Source organism: Schistocerca americana, chromosome 9 (assembly GCF_021461395.2).
Source record: "Schistocerca americana isolate TAMUIC-IGC-003095 chromosome 9, iqSchAmer2.1, whole genome shotgun sequence".
Classification (NCBI taxonomy): domain Eukaryota; kingdom Metazoa; phylum Arthropoda; class Insecta; order Orthoptera; family Acrididae; genus Schistocerca; species Schistocerca americana.
This window is the reverse complement of record NC_060127.1, coordinates 203,516,136-203,523,164: the sequence shown is the minus strand read 5'-3', so window position 1 is coordinate 203,523,164 and position 7,029 is coordinate 203,516,136. Positions and strand designations below refer to the sequence as shown.

The following is a 7,029-nucleotide window of genomic DNA, read 5'->3' as shown; positions in this document are numbered from 1 at the left end:
CTTTTATCTGTAAACGTAAAGTTAGGTGCAAAGTTAGGGTGAGCCAATTCAAACAAATCGTTAAAACGAGAATAAAAACTCTCGCATGTATTTGTTGTTGTCCAAGAGCAGAGGGGTCACCCGTCCTAACACACGGACGCGGTCTTCCATCCACAGGGCAATTTGCGGAATTCTGGTAGAGGATTAGTGGGTCCTTCCTCGGTCTTTCTGAGATGCGGAGTTCGTGTCCTCGCAATGCCTTACGTACTGCTACCTAGTCCTGTTCGCTCTACTACCATTCCAGTGACTCCTGTCGTAATATGCACTCAGCCATTCTCTCTCCGTTTTGTTACATTACTACTACACTATTTTTCAAGTTCGCTCATTGGAGGACGTCTTGACTTTTTACTCTATCTATTCATCGGATCGTCAACAGTTTCCTGTAACTCCGCATCTCAAGAGCTTCTAATCATTTGCTGTTTCTTCAGTTCAGTAGAACGTCGGGGATGCGCTCCTAATTACGAGTTGCGATCGTCATTCCGGGCGATTTGATTGCCACAACTAGCAAGTAACAAGATCATTAACTGGCGATCTGGCACCTGTTTCGCACAGCTCAACTGTCTCAGCATGGCGCCTAAACGGGGTCTGCAGACTGACTGTACCGGCAGCTGACTCGCATCTTGGCGGTAGATGTCGGTCCCCAGTGAGCCGCAGGGGGTGTTTCTCCACAGAGGGCGCCAGTTTTCGTAGTCAACTTAACTGCGCTCGCCTGCACAGTTGTGGGCAGCCTGCTTAGGTACGTTAGGTTGCCGCAGACTGACTTCTTCTAACGGCCATAACCACTTCTCTGACGCCTCTCTACTGTATTCGTGCGCGAAGGACCCTTCAAGCACAAAGGGATCTCTCACAACGTAAACCGCCATATTGGCGAAGATTAGTAACATCTTGCAATTATGACAAGTAAAACTATGGATATTAGCTGTGTACTGGCGTATGATACCATCTACACTCCTGGAAATGGAAAAAAGAACACATTGACACCGGTGTGTCAGACCCACCATTCTTGCTCCGGACACTGCGAGAGGGCTGTACAAGCAATGATCACACGCACGGCACAGCGGACACACCAGGAACCGCGGTGTTGGCCGTCGAATGGCGCTAGCTGCGCAGCATTTGTGCACCGCCGCCGTCAGTGTCAGCCAGTTTGCCGCGCATACGGAGCTCCATCGCAGTCTTTAACACTGGTAGCATGCCGCGACAGCGTGGACGTGAACCGTATGTGCAGTTGACAGACTTTGAGCGAGGGCGTATAGTGGGCATGCGGGAGGCCGGGTGGACGTACCGCCGAATTGCTCAACACGTGGGGCATGAGGTCTCCACAGTACATCGATGTTGTCGCCAGTGGTCGGCGGAAGGTGCACGTGCCCGTCGACCTGGGACTGGACCGCAGCGACGCACGGATGCACGCCAAGACCGTAGGATCCTACGCAGTGCCGTAGGGGACCGCACCGCCACTTCCCAGCAAATTAGGGACACTGTTGCTCCTGGGGTATCGGCGAGGACCATTCGCAACCGTCTCCATGAAGCTGGGCTACGGTCCCGCACACCGTTAGGCCGTCTTCCGCTCACGCCCCAACATCGTGCAGCCCGCCTCCAGTGGTGTCGCGACAGGCGTGAATGGAGGGACGATTGGAGACGTGTCGTCTTCAGCGATGAGAGTCGCTTCTGCCTTGGTGCCAATGATGGTCGTATGCGTGTTTGGCGCCGTGCAGGTGAGCGCCACAATCAGGACTGCATACGACCGAGGCACACAGGGCCAACACCCGGCATCATGGTGTGGGGAGCGATCTCCTACACTGGCCGTACACCACTGGTGATCGTCGAGGGGACACTGAATAGTGCACGGTACATCCAAACCGTCATCGAACCCATCGTTCTACCATTCCTAGACCGGCAAGGGAACTTGCTGTTCCAATAGGACAATGCACGTCCGCATGTATCCCGTGCCACCCAACGTGCTCTAGAAGGTGTAAGTCAACTACCCTGGCCAGCAAGATCTCCGGATCTGTCCCCCATCGAGCATGTTTGGGACTGGATGAAGCGTCGTCTCACGCGGTCTGCACGTCCAGCACGAACGCTGGTCCAACTGAGGCGCCAGGTGGAAATGGCATGGCAAGCCGTTCCACAGGACTACATCCAGCATCTCTACGATCGTCTCCATGGGAGAATAGCAGCCTGCATTGCTGCGAAAGGTGGATATACACTGTACTAGCGCCGACATTGTGCATGCTCTGTTGCCTGTGTCTATGTGCCTGTGGTTCTGTCAGTGTGATCATGTGATGTATCTGACCCCAGGAATGTGTCAATAAAGTTTCCCCTTCCTGGGACAATGAATTCACGGTGTTCTTATTTCAATTTCCAGGAGTGTATTTGGTGCCTCTAGTCCAGTCTCGCAATACGCACAAAATGACGTGTTAGATTATAGCCAAATTTAATTACTTCGTGTGGGGATGTCAGTGCAAGACTCAAACGCTCGTTAATCTCCAATTAACCTAATTCCGATACGGCGACAATAGCTTCCCACCCCCGGAAAGTGCGAAATCACTCCCAGAACGCAGAGAATGAGCCGAGATTCAAATCCATCCATGACTTGGTCACCGGCTTCCCCGAGTGGGACCGAATTCCTGCAGCTTTCCTGAGAATTCCTGTTGCGCCTGCATGCAGTCTATGCCAGCACTGCGAAGAACACGTTGCGAGTCACGTCACTGATCTGTGTTAATTGAGGATGGAATGTAAAAACTAACGAAGTGGTGATTGCGTAGGTTACACAATGACTGTGTGCATCCATTCTTTTAGGGATGGAGCGTTGTGATACACACTGCCTGACAAGAAAAAGTGGAGCGCGCGGAAGGGGAAGAGGGAACGAAACGAAACTTCGCAGGTTGAGAAGGTGTCTTGTGTTTTTGCAAAGAACCTAGCAGTATGAACCCACTTATCTCTTAGACGTTGGGCCCCCTCTGTCCTGGGTGCGTGCACTCATTCGGTTGGGAACGGAGGCGTAAACTGATCGTGTCTCCTTCCGTGGCAAGCTGGCCCACAGTTGTTGTAAGTGGTCTGGGATACACGCACCTCCCTACAGTATTTAAACAATTAAATATTATGAGTTTAGATTAGCCAATGCAGAGATAGGAAATCAGTGGAACAACTGAAATAGCGCATCGCTTCACCACAATTTGCATTTATTGTAACACTTGATAACAGACCAAGAAAATGTCGCGTGTTACACTTGACAGATAACAGCACTAGAACAATAATAAACACCTGATTCAGTTTTCAGAACTTTAGTTCAAGTTCAACAGGGGAACACACTTTAAGTTCTCCCATGAATATAAATATGCGCGTAGGAGCGTTAAAGAGCTGGTTATGAAACAGTCACTTATAACATCATGGCAGGGTTAAAGAGAAAATAATTGGCAAGTCTACACATCGACTAGAACATTAAAATGAATAGCAGGAAAGTGTACCGTCCACAACACCTTACACTGACAGTTAATCTCCAATAAGTTCCTTTCTTTACAATATGACATTAAGTACAGCTCAATAGTAATAAAAAATGTAGATTTCACTTATATATACACGCGCATAAGCACAATTAAAAACTGGTGGAAAAACAATAAATTGGAAATTGACAAATCTATACTCAAAGGAGCCGCACTCCATCTAAACACCCCAAAAATGGCAACTTAATGGCTACCTAGAGTAACAAATTAAGAATAGCATCCTTATAAATTGACTAGAATAAAGCAATAAATAACACATACACGGCTTCTGACGGCCGACAAATTGTGTTGGGCTACTGACCACTGATTAATTTAAAATAGCCACAACATACGCTAACCAGGTTAGCGGCGTATTTAAAGACAAGCGTCGAGCAAGGACCCTGGTCTGAAGGTAATCGAAAGAAGAAGGATTCCCTTACACGGCAGACGTGCCAACACATCCGTTCATACCCCAGAATGAACTAGCGCAACTTGTGTTTAGCACAAGCCTTAATTAGTTAGCAAGTTAGGCTCTTTTATTGAAGCCAGGCAAATGAGTTAGCAAGGTAAGGTCTACAGTTCTATTTTGCCATTTAACACGCGTCGTGACGAGAGAAAGGAAGAATCCAGCTAATTAACTGAAAGTCAGTACTTGGATCCAGTATTTGACGATGCGCTCAAAATCAACAGACAAATGTGAGAGTCAAGTTTACACTCGCAAACAGCACACGCAGAACACGAGCATAAGGTGAACATTAAATAAACTGCACCTTGTTCTGTCATTTACACACCGAAGAAACAAATAATCTTCGCCCAGAACAACCACCTCTGGCAGTAATAACGGCCTTGATACGCCTGGGCATTGAGTCAAACAGAGCTTGGATGGCGTGTACAGGTACAGCTGCCCATGCAGCTTCAAAACGATACCACAGTTCATCAAGAGTAGTGACTGGTGTATTGTGACGAGCCAGTTGCTCGGCCACCATTGACCAGACGTTTTCAGCTGGTGAGAGATCTGGAGAATGTGCTGGCAAGGGCAGCAGTCAAACATTTTCTGTATCCAGAAAGGCCTGTACAGGACCTGCAACACGCGGTCGTGCATTATCCTGCTGAAATGTAGGGTTTCGCGGGGATCGAATGAAGGGTAGAGTCACGGGTCGTAACACATCTGAAGTGTAACTCCACTGTTGAAAGTGCTGTCAATGCGAACAAGTGGTGACCGAGACGTGTAACCAATGGCACCCCATACCATCACGCCGGGTGATACGCCAGTATGGCGATGACGAATACACACTTCCAATGTGCGTTCACCGCGTTGTCGCCAAACACGGATGCGACCATGACGATGCTGTAAACAGAACCTGGATTCTTCGGAAAAAATGACGTTTTGCCATTCGTGCACCCAGGTTCGTCGTCGAGTACACCATCGCAGGCGCTCCTGTCTGTGATGCAGCGTCAAGGGTAACCGCAGCCACGGTCTCCGAGCTGATAGTCCATGCTGCTGCAAACGTCTTCGAACTGTTCGTGCAGATGGATGTTGTCTTGCAAACGTCCCCATCTGTTGACTCAGGGATCGAGACGTGGCTGCACGATACGTTACAGCCACGCGTATAAGATGCCTGTCATCTCGACTGCTAGTGATACGAGGCCGTTGGGATCCAGCACGGAGTTCCGTATTACCCTCCTGAACCCAGCGATTCCATATTCTGCTAACAGTTATTGGATCTCGACCAACGCGAGCAGCATTGTCGCGATACGATAAACCGCAATCGCTATAGGCTACAATCCGACCTTTATCAAAGTCGGAAACGTGATGGTACGCATTTCTCCTCCTCACACGAGGCGTCACAACAACGTTTCACCAGGCATCGCCGGTCAACTGCTGTTTGTGTATGAGAAATCGGTTGGAAATTTTCCTCATGTCAGCACGTTGTAGGTGTCGCCACCGGCGCCAACCTTGTCTGAATGCTCTGAAAAGCTAATCATTTGCATATCACAGCGTCTTCTTCCTGTCGGTTAAATTTCGCGTCTGTAGCAATTCCTGGTGTTTGCAATTTTAACAGCCAGTAGTGTACAAGCATGTGTGGTTTTCCGCGCGGGGCTTCTAGTAAGTAATGCAACACACTTTCTATGATAGCAGGTTGCTTTTATTCGGGATTCCAACAGACCGCATTATTCACCTCCCTTGTGGCTACAAAACCCCATTTTTGAACATAATCTCCGTTCAAAGCGGCAACCTTACGAAAAAATGGTTCAAATGGCTCTGAGCACTATGGGACTTAACATGGAGATCATCAGTCCCCTAGAATTTAGAACTAATTAAACCTAACCAACCTAAGGACATCACACACATCCATGCCCGAGGCAGGATTCGAACCTGCGACCGTAGCGGTCACGCGGTTCCAGGCTGAAGCGCACCCTTACCCCACCTTACTAGCAGGCCCTATATGTCCGCTTCGTACCTATCTACTGCCGACGTGGGAGCAGACGCCTTGCCCACCTCCACGTACTGCTGCCCTTGGAGCGCCTCGCTCATTGCGGGAAACAGGTGGAAGTCGCGATGTGCGTGGGTGAGGAAGAGCAGTCTGGTGACGTTTTGTACCAGGTCCTCTCGGGTGGTCAGACTTCTGCCAGCACTGCCGACGGAAGCATCCAGTCCCTTGTAGCGGGGTGTTTCATTGTGGACTGTCGATCACCTCGAGTGAGGGTGTCCGCACGTTCTAGCACTGCAGCCGTCACGTCACGGCTGTGCGCGGCCGGCAGGCTTGCGGGAGATCGTACAGGTTTGTGTGACATTGTTGCCGTGATGACAGACTCCGCGCCCGACGACTCCCCTTGCTTTTGTTCACTGCCAGGACTCCGTAGACATCCCGCAGGCGCCTGCGAATATCTGCGATGCTCTGGTTTTCCGCCAGAGGACCTCAGCGACAGCTCTCTGTTTGGAACGCGCCTCCTTCACAGACGCCATTTTGAAGGCTGTGTACACCGGAACTTCATGAAACTATACGAGCTGAAGCAGGAACAGTCCACAATTCCCAACAAATTCCGCATTTTTTGAACCTAAATTGGCCGAGAAACAAAATGTGTTGCTTAGCTTGGTGAAAGCCCTTCGTAATTATTTCTGAATAACTGGGTTTCTTTCCTACTATTGCAACTCTTCTGCATCCTAAACGGAATGCTTTGAGACAAGAGGTTACGGAGAAAAAACGTATGCCGAAACCCGGGATCGAACCAGGGACCTTTAGATCTTCAGTCTAACGCTCTCCCAACTGAGCTATTTCGGCTGGTTCCCTCACTGTGGAGTTCACACTGGTGGATTCCTCGGCTAAGCAACCACCGCAGTAGTACTCCATCTCCAGTTCCCTCTTTCCGCGCCCAAACGTGTTTGAGGCCACGCAAGGCGTCCCACGCCCGTGAAGTCACGTGTTTTCGCCTTGACGCTTAGATAACTCTGCGACTGCTTCCAATGATAACGCTGTAATGAAAGGCCGTGCAGCGTCGCACACTATCG

The 7,029-nt window shown here is 49.7% G+C and overlaps 1 non-coding gene across 1 annotated transcript; it reads right to left on the bottom strand.

Moving 5' to 3' along the window:
• Positions 1-6,729: 6,729 nt before the first annotated feature.
• Positions 6,730-6,802, bottom strand: Trnaf-gaa. Its single transcript has one exon. It is a non-coding gene; the product is annotated as a tRNA-Phe (tRNA).
• Positions 6,803-7,029: the final 227 nt, after the last annotated feature.